This window comes from Lonchura striata, chromosome 10 (genome assembly GCF_046129695.1).
Source record: "Lonchura striata isolate bLonStr1 chromosome 10, bLonStr1.mat, whole genome shotgun sequence".
NCBI lineage: Eukaryota > Metazoa > Chordata > Aves > Passeriformes > Estrildidae > Lonchura > Lonchura striata.
The window spans coordinates 6516599-6532691 of NC_134612.1; the positions used below are offsets into that span (position 1 = coordinate 6516599).

The window sequence follows — 16093 nt, forward strand, 5'->3', positions numbered from 1 at the left end:
TTAGGTGCACTTATCTCATATTCTGACCTTTACTTTGTATCACCTGATGCTCAATATCCACACTATGGCAGCATTAATTTCTTTAAGGAATGCAAATTCATTTCTGCACAACCCCATTTTTCACAGCAATGTAATGACAAACTTGGTTTGGCTGATGGCAGCAGAAGTTTTTGAACAACACCAAGTGCATCTCTGAAGGGATGAGCTCTTTTCAGAGTAAAGCAAAATGCAAACTGCAGTGACCTACACCTTACTCCATTAGAGAGCTGTGGCATTTCTGGTGGGGAAATAGCAAAGTGAACTTTTCTGTACAGTACTGTGAGAAAGCAAATCCCTTGCATTTTTCAGATGGCACTTCCCAAAAACTGCCAATCATTTTAACTGCAGGAGACAGCACACTACATAAATGTATTATGACTTTCTAGAGAAGTGCATCCAGAAAAGCCTTTATTTAGAGACACATAACCTGTCAGGAAACTCTTCTATCAGGAAAAAAATCAGGACTGGTTTCCATTTCCTGGAGTCTGTACCTGAGAGAAACAACCACAGCTTGAGTTCACCATCAAGGTGAACACTTGATGGTGAACACAAAGTTTCATTGGAGAGAATGAACACCTTGTTGTGTTCATAACAAGGTGAACACAAAGTTTCTCAGTGAACACTCTCTCATCCATGAGCAAGGCATTAAGCACCAGCTCATTCTGGAGCCTCCACTCTGCCCATTCTGGGGCTGGAAATAGAGAGGGATGGCTGAGGGCTGGTATCAGCACAGGGCAAATAAAGATACCAGTGTAATCACCTTTGAGATAAGACAGCCAGTACAAGCACAGCTGTCTACAAAATACACAGCAGAGAAGCAGAAATGCAAAGTGTAACCAGGAGTTCTGTTAGACCTGAAATTACCTGGACTGAGATACAACATCTTCTGCTACTGCTGCAACATTCTGTCAAGCAAACATTACGTTTTCCCCTTCTTACCTTCCCTCTCAGGACAGAGCGCAACTTTTTAAGAGAACACAGCTCCATTTCCCAAGTACAACAGAAAAATACAAAGTAGCAGCACACAATCAGGTTTGGGTGGTAAACTATGCACACTCTTTTCCCTCTTAAGTTACAGCTGTAAAGCTGTAATGCCAGGACAAGGGGGAATGATAATCAGATGTCAGGAAGAAATCCTTCCCTGTGAGGGTGAAGAGGCCCTGGCACAGGTTGCTCCATCCCTGAAAGTGTCCAAGGCCAGGATGGACAAAGCTTGGAGCAACCTGGGATAGTGAAAGGCATCCCTGTCCATGGCAGGGGGTGGAATGAGATTATTTTTAAAGTCCCTTCCAACCCAAACCATTCTGGGATTCTATGAACCCATCCAGTTTACTTTGAGTCCTTTTTCTGCTCCATGTCATGTACCAGTGGCAGGGTCCCTGATTTCAGCCAGCCCTGCTCAGACTCCAGCCAGGTGATGCTCTGGCAGTACGAGCAATGCCAGGAGAAAGGCAGGACAGAGTTCATCAAAGTGTGGTACCTACTCAGAGCCACCACCTCAAACCTCTGCCACAGGGCACTTCACAGATGGACAAACCCTTGAAGGTGGGTGAAATAGCAGCTGAGATTGCTTGCACTTGCCTTCATAGGCTGGGACTTTAATTGGAGCACACTAGAGTGCATTAATACCAATTTTAGAAGAAAACAATACCAACTTCATTTACTTTTACAAAGCCTTTGCCCTCATCTTCACTGACTAGAAGTGTCAAAGAAAGGTCAAAATAGCTTAATTTTCTTCTGCACTGGACAAAAAGGCATGAAGAACAGACAGTAAATTTAGCTTTCTTCATTTGCACTGGGGCCTAAGGAAGGAGAGAAGGAATTTATTATAATTAAATTGACCCCAACATAAACTGGTTGCTTTTATCATTGTTGTATAAGCCAAATAAGAGAAGTAAGAGAAAACCAGAGATTAAAGTAGAGCTTAAAAAAGATGCATCACCTCAAAGACAGTGGCTAGATTTCAGTGCAAAAAAACCTGTGGTAACAGACATCGGAATACAACAAAACTGAGCAGCTTGCTAAACACAGCTACTCCAAAATAGCAGGATATGAAATGCACAGGCATCAGAGAATGGAGACCAAGTCAAGTGGTTAATGAAATAAATAAAAGTGCATTGTGATCCTTATCAGTAATGCTGAATTCTTTACCTGGAAGCACTGAGCAAACATTATTTTAACAAAAATATAATTCTGCATCAAGATGGCAAGTGCAATGTGCTTGAGAAACAATATAATCTTATTTGATAAAGGGACTTGCAGACAAGCAATGCTACCTGGCAAATTTACAGTTTCTTTATTGCTGCACCTGTATCTACTAATCAGTATCCAAAAGTTACACATGGCCAGAACGTAATCAAAGAGTTTTTAAATGCATCCACACAATATTTAAATGTAGGAAAAATATATTTTGGAAAGAGAATTGTTTTACTCACGCAGCTGGAAAAACCACTATAGGAATCTGAAACAATGTCCCCTTTTCTCTCCAATGTGATTACAGGTTTTTACAGTTTATTCTCTTCATTAAATGTCAGCCTAAATATCTCTCCTTAGCAAAAATTATTTTCTTAACAACAGATCTTAATAAAAGAAGGATGTGCAGTGGTTTTAGTCTTGATGCTTTCTAACTAAACTGGGCTGCAGACAACTCCTGGCACAGAAAGGTCCCAGACCAGGAATTCCTGAAGTTTTTTGCTCATGGCAAGTTAATTACAGTGCAGTGGGCAAACAGCTCACCCCAGGCTGAGGCTGATTGTACACTGTGCCATTATGGGGATCCATCAGGCCACAGTGGTGATATTTCACATCCAGTTAAAGCAAAACAAATGGTTCCCAACACAGCAGCTGAAACATTCCAGAAAGGCCACATACAGCCAGCAGCCAAGTCAAATACACTGCTGTAACACTGGCTGTAAATTCAATGTGGGGATGAATCTTATGGGTCTTCTACAGGAAACTTGGTGCATCTCAGGCTGCTCACATCTGCTTAAGCCACAGCTCAGCAGCACCCACTGGGCTTACAGTTTATGACGTGGAACCCTTGGGATCCCCAGGAAAGAAAGAGAAGCACACAATGAGCTAGACTTTATTAAGTGTCTTTGGAGGTGGCTGGAAGGGCTTCCCTTGGCAGAAGGGAATAAGCAAAGCCCTGAAGGAAGTAACAGTAAAATAAAGATGTAAATAAAACTTGATGCAGCTCTGCCTCACAGCTCTGACCTCCAATGGCCTGGTCAGCTCCCCCAGAACAGTCTCAGCCATGCAGCACTGGAAACATTCTCTCTCTTTTAGAGGAAATAAGGATGGTAACTGATTCTGGCTGAGCAGCAGCATCCAGATTTTGCCCAAGGTTCAAACTGTCCATATTTTGTCAAGATGCAGGTTAAATTGATGGCATATTTTTGTCCTAATGAGACAAGAATTTCATCCAGAAACACCAAGGCATTTTCAAATACCCTAAGGCCATTAGCGATGACATACTAGGGCAGACAGGCAAGGAGAGATCCTCCCAGGGACCTCTACACCTATTCAGGGTTTATAGTTAGGTTAGAAGCCTGATACGGTCAAATCTCCACATGAAAAACAGACACAAATCCAGACTCCAGACAAAACCCAGTGGTTATCCAATATCAGAACATGTGCACACTGCAAGTCACTCTCAGCATGCATGGGTGGGCCAGTGGATAACATGCCCTTGCCCGTTGCTGGTAGAGCTTCCCAGTGAGCACAAACACTTGAAGCACCCTGTCCCCATGGAAGCTGCAAACCTCCTCCTGGAGATGCACCATGTCATCATACATAACCCAGAGAGGTTGTGCCTTCCACACCCCTGGAATTGTTCAAGGCCAGGCTGGATGCAGCCTGAGCAACCAGATCTAGTGACTGGCAGGGGGTGGAACTGGATGAGCTTTAAGGTCCCTTCCAACACAAACCATTTCATGGATCTAGGATTCTACAATCATTCCTGAGCCACCTTCTGGCTGCAGCAGCTGCTGGAGAAGCACAGCTCACAGAGCTCCAGCCCTCCCTGCAGCAGCCCAGCAGGGACAAACTGCTGAAGGCTTCAGTGACAGCTCTGAACACTCTGTGCTCCAGTGTCCCCATGGGATGTACTTCCTTCCCATGCCCTGTCCTGCAGGAGGGCTGCAGGCAGAGCAGGCACCACATCCAGCCCACAGGCCACCTGGCAGGGTGCCTCTGATCAAAGCCAAGAACCAGAACTGTTTTACTGGAAATATCTCCAAGTATTTCCCAGCTACTGTTGAAAATCCCTCCCCGAACAAAGCTGGAACAGCTCCTGGCTCCAGTGCAGGTGCCTCTCCCCAGCTGCACACCGTGAGAAGTCCCTGTGCTGACAAAATCTGCTGGGGTTGTGATAGCAGCTAAGAAAACAGCGAGTAAACAACACACAAGAAATAAGAACAAGTACTCAGAGCAGGAATACCAGCACAGCCTGATATTTACTTAATGACTCATCCAGAAGAGGATCTGTCCCTTTAGGCTTATGGCCAGCATGAGAACAGGTAATAGGAGAGTGTATGAAATCACTGGAGCTCAGCTCCTCCTGACCTCTGAGAACAAAGAAGCCTTAGAACAGCAAAAGATATCCTCTTTTCACTCTTCACTCTGTTGCACAATTTTTCTCCACAGAGTGAAGTCACACTTTTTACAGACTGGGAAAGGAGAAAGCAAAAGGCAGAGACAGTATTTTGCTCATCCACACAACAGCAAAGCACAGACTACACCAGAAAAGGTATTTCCCAGTGATATTCCCTAGCTTTACAGGGTTTTAGGCAAAAAGGTTCACAGATAACATCTGAAGAGGACACTTAGAAAACACAAGCACTTAGGAACGACAGGAGAGCTTTCAGAACTCAGTCACACCTTTTGCTTTGGGGCTTTCAGGCTTCCATCCTTTTATGCAGAACTGTGCAGATCATACCAGACACCAAAGAGCACCAATGAATGTGAACAGTATTTTTCTCTCCAGCTACAAGACTTTTCCTCCTCAACAAGTAAAATCCCTGACACTGCATCCTCTTGTACCTGTCAAGTCCTACATTCCTGACAGGCTCTGCTGCTACCAAATATACAAATGTTCAAGGAACTTACATGGCTAATAAGCTTCAAATCTATAAAAGCACATGAAGAGTTCACTCTAGGCTGAACTTCTACTGGGATTTTTTTTTCCTCACATGGAAAAACATTTATGTACAAAAGGCCTGTGACACCAGTGCTGAACATTTTCAAGCAATTTCTGTGCAGGCAGAATGACAACTGACAAGCATCTATTTTTCACCCTTTACACCCCACTTTGTCTTTGAGTTCAGAGCTGCTAGTTGGCTTATGCCAAAAACAGAAAAAAACATTAACAAAGTAGCCATCAGAAAGGCAAATTTAATTTTAAAAAAAGAATTAATGCTGCTAAGTGGGCAAACTTAGGCCTATATAGCTCATGGCTTCTTTTTATATGTTATTTATTAAAGTGAGAGTAAAATCTAAACCAAAGTATTTGAAACCTTAACTGTCTCAGAAATGCTGGTTTTATTTCAATTTCGAGTGCAGGACTTATGTAACATTTCCCATTTTGATTTCTGTTACTAAAGGATTTTAAAACAAAACTGTACAGTCACTGGCTACAGCCCTAAGGGGCCGAGTACAAAAATAACATAAAAGATACCACAAACTCTACAAAATACAATTCTGATTTAATTTCATTCAAGGATTATGTTCTTTACTCTGGGGAAACTATCATCTTTGATAGCAAGTACTCTTCTTCAGCTCTTCTGAGCACTGAAAAATCTCATTTGAAGTACAACTGGAACAAAACTTGAAAATGCTTTATGTACTTTAATACCCTTGGCAAACTAAACCAAAGTTTGTCTTACAAGCTTAAATTTCTCATGCTGCAAATAAAACACCTACATTTTCTCCACTCACCAGAAAATATCCGTGTTCCCAATGGCTCACCTCTTTCACTAAGCCCTCCAGCTTTTTCAAAGGCTTCAAAATCAATGATAAGTCATTAGTGGAAAATATTCCCTGCTTCCTCCCTGTTTCTCCTGGTGATAACATAAACATTTTCACAAGCAGGTTTCCATGGGTTGTGCCAGCCCAGAGAGGCAGTGTCAGGCCAGGCTGGAATGAGGGTGGATCTGCCTTTAAGGCCCAAGACATCGGGCAGCTCATCTGCCACATAAAAAACCTACTCACCTTCAGGACATGTTATTTTCCAGTAGGAAAGTGTGAAAAGGCTCATTTCGGAAGATGTAATGGTCCATCAGTTTTTGTCCCTTATTCTCTTTGCTGTTCCCCCCAAACTGGTGTTCTGCAGATATAAAAAGAACTTCAATTTAAAATACAGCTCAGATAAACACTAAATTTTTCCTGTTTTTTGCCAAGCCCACTGAAAGATCACCTGAAACCCATCTGATGATCCAGTCACTGAATTACTGCTCTCTTATTTCAGAGAAGGCTGTAAGGAATTATTTCCTCACCCTTGCTACCCTCACAGCTTACACATCTACCAGCCACAGTAGCATGCTGAGAATTCATCCTGAAGATTGGGAATGGGCAAGGGACTTATTGAAAGTCATACTGCTGACAGAACTGAGAATTACACTGTGTTATCAAAAGTCCCTTTTCACCTTGCCTGCTACATCTGACATACTGACATATATCTGCTACACTCAGGTTTATCTCAAAAGCATAAACACTGAACAATCCCCTCAATGACAGATTACCTTCCTCCTCCTCACCACAGACACTTGAGTCCAACTGTGCAGCACAACCAGGGCACTTCTTACCCTGCCTGGGACTAGGAGGAGTTGCATATATGTTAGCAAAATTAGGCTGAAAAGGCAAAGCAAGAGCACTGGGAGTGTAAATGAGCAAATGCCACGTTAGAAGCAATTTCACTGGCAGTCCCATTTCGCAGCCAAAATAATTAGATCACTGGCAAGAAACACCCCAAGTAGCTAAATGGTGTGTAACGAGAATAACCAAGGTCACTTCTCTTACATCCAACATTCAAAAAAGATGCCTCCCCAAAAAACTTAACCCTAAGGCTCCATCCAAATTAAAAATTCACCGTTGATGTACATCAATACAAACCAAATCAAAGTATTCCAGAGCCTGCCAAGTGCTGACTGCCCAAGGAAAGGCCACATGCCTTCTAAGTGAGAGAAATCTCCATCTGAGAGCCACCTAAACTCTGAGACTGCTGCTGCTGCTGGGTGTTCAGAGATAACTGCCAACTCATTAAAATCCCACATTAGAAGTTTATTAAATATGCAAACATTAATGGATTTGGACTAGCAGCTACTTAGGCAGATAAAATTTCAGCGTGGTGCATCCCGCAGTTCCCATTATCAACGTTGTGTCCTTTTGGAAGCATCTGTGAAAGAGTCACAAAGTTGCTCAAGGCAGTGAAACCCTTCAACTCTTTCAGATTACTCAGGTCACACTCTGAATGTTCCCACTAGCCTAGAAAAGACTCCTGCTTCCCAATAATTACAGCTCAGTATCTACTGTCCATTTCCAATTTCACACTTAACTGCTGGAGATGCAAAGTATCCCCAAGAGTTTTTCTCCTTTTGGTAATATCTGCAGGACAAGTCCCACACCTCTTTGCAAGCTCACAGGTATAGGGGTTTTACACATATCCCAAATTCACAGTCCTTGTCAACTTGCTGCTGGAAGAACTACAAAGGGAAGAGCAGAGTGTCATACAGACAACAGGGATTAAAGAAAAATACTTAAAAAGCAGCTCTCCTGAACTTTAGGTGACTCCACACATGCAGGTGTGTGTAGAGCTCTGCCTGGAGCTCCTTCTTTCAGCTCCCTCCAACACAAGCATCAGTCCCTCCTGCAAACACCATTTTTGCTCCATAAAATGCAATTTCATTCCTGGGTTACTCTGCAAAGTCCCAGTGCCTGGAGAGTGTCTCAGCAGACCTCCAAGGTTTTGCTGTAGAGTGACATCAGACTTGGAATCGTTCTTCACTAATGCTATCAGCATAATCTGAGTTAGCCCAAGAGAAAGGAGGACAAGAAGTATCACTCATCACACAGAGAATAAGCAAGACCCTAAGAATCCCTAATGCACCTCCAGGTGACTTGCTCCCTCAGTGGCTTCAAAGAATATCTGGAAGATTTAATTCTCTAATTATGGAAAAATAAGTGTGGCCTAGCACCACCTTCTTGGAGACGTGAGGTTTCAGTAAAAAGAAGGAAATGAAATTGTAGGGAATAACCTTGGAAAAAGCATGACTTACAGGTGAAGAAGGGAAATGAAAGAGTATGAAGTGACCTCCAAAGAAAACACTGAGCTCAAAGAGGCTGAGCAGGTTCTTTACCACCACCTTCCTGGTCCCAGTGACAGTGTGGAGAAGTGAGGGCTTTGTAAATGTGAATAGTTTCCCAGAACCAGCACATGGAATGCAACACTGAACTTTGTCTTTCTTTCAGTCCTGCAACCATATGGGCTTCTCAGAATAGAAGGTTCAAGGATGTCTTGGCCAAGAGGGATCAACAAAATCCCCTATCCATCACCTGATGCAACACCAGGCATCACATGTTGCAGAACCTTGAGCAGCAGCCAGTTTGAGGTCAGGCACACAATAGCCTCCCACTCCATGAACCAGGAAGCCAGGGCTTAGGTTTAGATTTCTTTAAAGGAGAACTGAATTATTTTGGAAATTAAGGCAAAGAGAGACTGCAAGGTAATCTGGGTTCTGAAAAAGGTCCTGCTCACATGGATTCTGGGGACTGATCTTTGCTACTTCAGTGTGTTCAGCAACACAGAAAAGCAGCCAGCTCATGGCTGGCCCCAAGGTCAGCTATTCTCTGACAAAGCAAAGGAAACCCCATATAAATCCTTTTACCTCTCAACACACATCATGATGACTTTCTGCTGCAGACAGTACATTGTGGCCCTAGACACGGGGAAAAATGACTGTGCAAACATTCCCTAAGGCTCTGAGCACTAGGAGGCTTCTACACAGGTGTATGCTCTGTCAACTGCCCATTTGGTCAGTCCACCGAGCTCCTCAGCTTTTGCACTACACAGAACACATCAACAGTTCGGATTATCTCTGCCCAGAGAGGATCTGCCTGCAGGAACATGCAATGGATGACTGAACACAAAAGATAATACTTGTAGGTTACAGCCAGCACTCTTGTTCTGCCCACCAGGCTGCAGGAGGAACCTCTACCCATGAGAACACACTAAATCAATTAACCAGCACCAGTATTTCCTCCCAGTACAGACAGGCAAGCACATTGAAACTACAGGACACTGTGCCTTGGGGAATGTACATAACCCATTAAAGAAGAGTTCTATTTGTAAGGGAACCAGGGAGGTCACAGTGTCACACTGTCCTATGCCCAGGGACACAGGAGTCCTACCAGCAACCCTACAGCTAAAGAAACTGCTAAACATTCTTATTCCCAAATTGGTGTCCCAATGCCGCCAAGCAACATGGCAAACTTTAGTGTCCAGCTGTAAGGAAAACAGGTAGAAAACAAATGGTTCTGTGAAAACTCAGCCATCCATCCAACACCTGCTGAGGTCCATGGCACCACCAGCATGAGAGCCCAGCACATTCTTTTCTCCATCAACATGGAGGTGTCAGGCTGACCTTAAGGCAGCAGCAGCACTGAGTACACAGCATCAGTGGGAAACTCCTCTGTGTGGGATACCTGAGTAGCCCAGACACAGGGAAGGATAACATTGCAAAGAAATTTCATCCCCCTTAGCACAGAGCCATCCTGCCACAGGCCAAAGGTCACAACTGTAGTGGCCACCAGCTAAGAGAGTGACAATGCAACCTCACAAGACAAGCTGGCACATTGATCCAGAGATATGGATGCTGGGGACAATGCCATTTATCCATGAGTTGTGGGGCAAATCTGTTGAGATAGAAGCAACCAAAATACACAAGCCTCTGAAATGTGGACAAGGTGTTTCCTGGCAACAGTAACAAACCAATGGAGTACAATGAATGTTTTCTCAGCGCTTTGCTGTCAAGTGACCTCGCTACCACCCTTCTGCAGGAGACAGGATCCTCTCTGACAAAACCACCACCAGCAGCTGACCCAGCACAGTGACCAAAGCTGACACTGCTGCACTCCCCTCTGCTCGGCTCCAAGGTTGGATTCCTGACCACTTTCTCCCTGAGGGAACTCCAAAAATAGCCTCTGCTCACTCCAGGGAGTCCATGCCTGAATAAACCCCAGGCAAAGGCCTTTGTTCACAGCCCACACCACAGCAGCTCACCTGCTCTGGAGGTGGATGCGAGGAGAAATGTAGGCCACACATACAGAGGAAAAAAGACATCCAGAGTTCAGAGATGCCAGAGATCCCATTGGCAGAGTCAGGAAGTGAATGCCCACTAAAAGAGCCTGCAAGTGCTGGGGTACAGCTCAACATGAGCCAGGCAGGCTAAGAGCAAAACACACCTCATCAGAAAGTAAAAAACTTGTGGGCTATTTCACCCACTAAACTGCCTGATGAATCATTAAAGAATATCTTTGTGATGTAACTATTCAGACTTACACAAAGAAGCCTTGTAATTAGCTCTCAAAGTAATCCTCTGGCCACCATCTGGAGCTCAGCCTAAACCTTGACCTCAATCACACCAGACAGCCACACACCAGTGACACACACCTGACAGTGAGTCACGCTGCTACACTGCATTCACAAAGCACAGAAAGTTGACAGGAATGCTAGAAACTCGAGACACTTTTTACTCTACAGGTTCTTCAGTTCACACCCATCACACTTAAGGAAATGGTTTCAAAAATAAAAAGTTAAAAAGCAGGAGTCATCAACCCAAGCCCGCATCTAAAAAAAAATTGTTTCCTCCATCATTTATAGTAAACAAAGTTGACTCATGATATACCAAACCTTCTTCCAATAACACAAGAGAAACATCTTCCTAGAACCAGATTCTGACAGAAAACAGACTTACCACAGATATAAAATAACTTATTCCCCCAGGTATAAACAGCTCAAAATATTTTACTATTAAAGGATGGCAAAATTCTTTTACCTAAAGCACCATAGATGACTGGATGTTCTTTTTTTGCTAAAATCTTCTGATGAATTTGAAATTCCTGTTCCCCACAAGCAAATCAAATCTAAGATGCCTACCACCTCTTGTAAAGCCTCCTAGCTAAAGAAAAATTAGTTTTCTTTAATATACAGCTCTCTGTTGCTTGCTGAGCTCCCCACAGCAAAGCAGTCAAGAATGATACATGCCACATCACTATGAACAAAATTTATCTTGTCAGTCCCAGATGAACTCTATTTCCAATGAAGTTTAACAAGCAGATTTTAGACTTTTGTAAAAAGCCCACAAAACAAGGAAAGATGGATGGAGCAAGCTGAAAGTGCTGAAACAGTTATTGCTTAGTTCATATCTGAGAGCAAATCTCTGCAAGAATGAGAAATGTTTATTTTTTTTCTAGGGATCACGTGTCTATAAAGCACAAAGAGCTTTCTGTAGTAGGAGCCATGGTCCCAGAGCAGAGACCTCCTACCAGCTGGGCTCCTGGCACACACAATTCCCTCCAGCTCGAGGGACAGTTAAATACAAATAAGAGCAAGATCAGAACAGACCACCAGACATGGTGCCACCAGGGAGACCCCAAATTCCAGTCATTTCACTACAGAGACACACTGGGGCTGTCACCACTGCCAGGTACAGACCTGGTTGTCTCCTCACATCATGCAGCCTCCCAGCCCTGGACATGGGGACACTGTGGGGGTTTCCTGAGCCTCCTCTGGGACAACTCCCCATGGCCAGATTGGCTTCAGTTTGGCAGGGGGAGGTTTAAAGGGATTGTCTTTGCCACAACACCTTTCTCCTGGCTGCAGCTTCAGCAGGGATTACTCGAGACCAAAGTTCTACACAAGTCAATATTTAACTTGAGCTCTGCACTGCTGAGACCCACCCGAAATATTGGAGATAGTCGTTTATTAAAGCTTATTAAAGCTGCCATTTCTAACCAAAAAAAATAATAATAACAGGCAAGTTATCTTCTTCATGAGAACTTGTGAAGAAAAATTCTACAGGGACAGCAGTTAGAGCCAGCATAAGTAATTTTACTAAGGGAACTAAAGGAAAATGCTTCCAGGAAAGAAGATCTAAACAATGGGAGGTGTACACAGCAGGGTAGGTTCAAGGCAGGGGCAAGAGCCACACTGCAAAAAGCATTTAAAACCAAACCTCACCAAGGTCTGGAAATTGAGCATTTGTTCCAGAAGTAGTATTTTAACATTGCAATTAAGCCATTAATCTATGTCACAAAGGCTTATATCTGTCTTGCATTACATTACAAGGAGAAACATTTATTCTCTGCTAATTACCACTAAGTATCACCTGCTGTACTAACACAGACTTTAAAATAACACAATAAACAAAAGTGATTTTTTCCAGGTTAATTGTTCCTAGTCTTAGTGAGGGTAAGAAAGTGCTTATTTTTAAAAAAAATCTCTGTATGCACTTGATATAAATTTTTGCCAATAGTTTCACCTTCTATCTTTTTGGAGAGCTTTCTGCTGTGAGAAACAGCTGCTAACATATAATTCAGGCCAAAAGTGAGCATCTGAGAGCAATTCCTCCTTTCCTACATCTGTTTCAATTCTTTATCCACCTGTTCTCTGTGATTTCTTTATTTGTTGTTAGTACTCCCACCTTTACATTTAGCAAAAACTGTTTTTGTTCTCTAAACAGGAACATCTGTTGTAGAAATGACTCCTCTGGAGTTATGGGTGAAAATCACCACAGACAACATTCTAAAAATGCCCCAGTTCTGTATTTCTAACCCTTCACAGATAACAGTTTGGTCAGCACCCAAAAGGAAACTTTGTCAGGAAACAAAAATAGTTCTGCTTGGAAAGGAAGAGGTTGAGGATATTAGGAACATCTGGAAATTAAGGAGTAGTGCACAGTTTTCATCCAAAAAAAAAAAAAAAATTCAAAACAAAACAACAAGCACCACCAAAAAGCCAAACCACAAGCACCAGGACCGTCCAGCAAAGTGTAGCCTCAGGGAACACTTTCAGGAGCAGCTTAACTGGTTTTGATCCCTGTCACTGCCTAATGGGTGGGCCTGCCTCTCCCTGTTGGATGCACAGACACACAGCTCCATGGATTCAATTTCCATATGGTGCAAATTGCAGTGGGTTTGGCATGTGAATCCAGCCCACCATACCACCACTTACACCTGCACTTGAGGAGCAAGGAAAACAGACAAGCAGAGGGATGGAAACAAGGGTGCACAGGGCTCCTATTCCTGAAATTCCTTGCTTCCAGACCCATACAGCTACCACAAAAATGCAAGCTTTCACAGCTCATATGCCTCCTTGGAGCAATGAAATCACAACTCCATCTTGGACTGAATGCAGAAAGTATTTACCTTTACTTTTCTGCTTGAAGAAGGAGTTCAGTATACTGAGAGCAACCTACCTCTGAAGCAGTAAAACTACACAGGCTAAAAGAATAATTGCAAGTGATGTCACAGCACAGTCTCAGCCAATTCCAGCAGCAGAATTCCCACAGAGCTCAAATGAGAGAGGAGGCAGGTTCCTGTCTGCTTTATCTAAAGGTTTTATTTCCATTGCACTACACCTGCAGGTGTTACTTACACCCAACTGCCATCCATTTAGCAAAAATGAGGCACAGTATCAGATTGTACCAGAGAAGTGCCCTTCCCTACAAGGAGAAAAGAGGAATGGTTTGGATTGGAAGGGATTTTAAAGCTTACCTCATTCTAGCCCCTGCCATGGGCAGGGACACCTTCCACTATCCATGGTTGTTCCAAGCCCTAGTCAACCTAGCCTTGGACACTTCCAGGGCTGGAGTAGACACAGCTTCTCTGGGCAACCTGTGCCAGGGCCTCACCACCTTCACAGGGAGGAATTCCTTCCCAATATCCCATCCATCCCTGCCCTTTGGCAGTGGGAAGCCATTCACCTTGTCCTGGCACGACAGTTCCTGCCTTCCCTCATAAACTTAAGAGCTGCACTTCTCTGGGCTAAGCCACACAGCCCAAGTGAAGCAGCCACTAAACTCATCCCATCCACTCTCCCAAACTTCTGCCAGGTGAGAGAAGCATCAAAACTCCTACATTTTTTTACTGGAGAGGGCACAAAACCATTGCAGCTTGTGCTGGTCTTTGTTGTTGCCAACAGCCCCCAGACAAGATTAGGACAGACACGACCGGTTTAGCTCCGGCGGGATTTGCTCCAGGCTGTCTGGCGACTGACTGAAACACTTCCTACTGCCCGATAACACCCTGGGACTGCTCACCTGCCTCTCAACAGCCAGCACCTCGGCGGCAGCTCTGACCGCCCTCTTAAACTGGAAAAAGTCCCCTTTTTATATCAAATATACAAGCGCGAGAGCTCCGCGCCTGCAAACAGGAGCGCAGCTTCCTGAGCACCCTAAAAGACGAGCACCCCATTCCCGAGCATCCCGTGCCCCTCAGCACCCCATTCCCGAGCATCCCGTGCCCCTCAGCACCCCGGTTACCTGCACAATGCATTCCCTGAGCACCCCGTTCCTGGGGCTCATCATTCCCTCAGCACTCCGTCACTCGGACACGGCGCTCCACAAGCATCGCTCTCTCTGCGTCCTCCGTTCCCGGCGCCCCCCGTACCCCGAGCTCCCCGTTCCCTGCGCAGCCCGTACCCCGAGCTGCCCGTACCCCGAGCTCCCCGTACCCCGAGCTCCCCGTTCCCTGCGCAGCCCGAGCTCCCGCAGCTCCGCGTGCCCGGCCGGCTCCGCCTCACGCTGGACCCGCAACGTCACCTCCGGCCGCCGCCGGCTGCGGTGGGCTTTAAGCCGGGGGCGGGGCCATGGCGGTGTGGGTGGGGTGAGGGGGCGTGGCCTAGAGCCGCAGGCGCACGGGCGGGGCTGAGGGTCGTGGGCGTGGCTTAAGGCGTGTGGGCGGGGTCTGATGGCACGCGAGGGCGGGGTGTGGGCGGGGTCTGAGAGTGGGCGGGGTCTGCCGCGGCGTGGGCGTGGCCTGCGGCGGCGCGCGGCGGGTTTTGGGCGGGAAGGCGTGAGGCGGCCGCGGGCCGGGCCCGTGAGGCGCCGTGAGGGGCTGGCTGCTCCAGCGGCCGCCTCGGGCCGGGCCCGTGAGGCGCCGTGAGGGGCTGGCTGCTCCCGCGGCCGCCTCGGGCCGTCCTCAGGTCCGACGAGCCCCGGGCGCGATGTGTGCAGGAATCCAGCTGGCCCGGGCACGGCTGCCGAGAATTAGGACAGCATCACCTGCGTGGGCCGGCATAGACAGACGAGCGCAGGACTCGCGGCTGAGTGCGATAAGGGCGGCCAAAGCACGACTCGCTATCTGAGGTTTACGAGTACTTGGTGACGGCAGCCCCAATATTCTAATATTGCCTGCCAGTTCCCTCAACACCAGGTTACAGCCTTGCGTGGCCAAAATAGATATTAATATGCCAAGTTTTGACTGACACTTTTAACACTGTAGTTTACTGCTGGACACAAAACAGTTTCTTTAGTGCTGCATCAACTAATCTGGAATGGAAAACAGAAAAACATATTGATTACATGTATCTTTTGACTCCTTCATTGACAACGTTACTGTCTCCTTCCAGAAATATCCCTCCACAGCCACTTGTATGGGTTTTATTGCGAGCACATGAACATTTATGTCACATCTCAGCCTTCTGCAGCCACCACCTGCTGTATTTCAGTCCAACTCCTCGCGTTGTTCCCGGGTGTTGGATTGTTCCACGGGATGCCAGTGCTGCACAACAGCACCTTGAACCATGTGTAATGCTGTCAGTGAGGGCACCTTGTTCTTTGTCCTGTGGCGTTCCCAAAATACTACTTCTGTAGTATTTTTGGTTGCTCCTAAGGAAACCCATGTTGATTTAGTGCTCAGGGAATGGGATCCTTGAAGCACTAAGGATTTTTTCTGAAACTGCTCCGAATTTCCCTTCGTGCCTGTATTTTTTGCTTAAATAGAGAGTTTTATGGTGAAATAGGGAAAAGAGAGCAAATTAATAGGGCAAAGATGAGCA

The 16093-nt window shown here is 45.4% G+C and overlaps 1 protein-coding gene across 4 annotated transcripts in view; it reads right to left on the bottom strand.

Moving 5' to 3' along the window:
* The window catches only part of MAP3K13 (mitogen-activated protein kinase kinase kinase 13), a 68894-nt gene extending 54026 nt beyond the window's left edge, over nucleotides 1-14868 (bottom strand). For 2 of the 4 annotated variants that reach the window (XM_021537182.2, XM_021537185.2), the window contains exons 1-2: nucleotides 14768-14868; nucleotides 6250-6364 (exon numbers count right to left, since the gene is read on the bottom strand). The gene's annotated coding sequence lies outside the window, so the exon portion shown is untranslated. Of the gene's footprint in view, nucleotides 1-6249; nucleotides 6365-14703; nucleotides 14733-14767 lie in introns of those variants that run through there. The other 2 variants (XM_077785611.1, XM_021537183.3) reach the window with 2 other exon arrangements.
* Between the last annotated feature and the right edge of the window lie 1225 nt (nucleotides 14869-16093).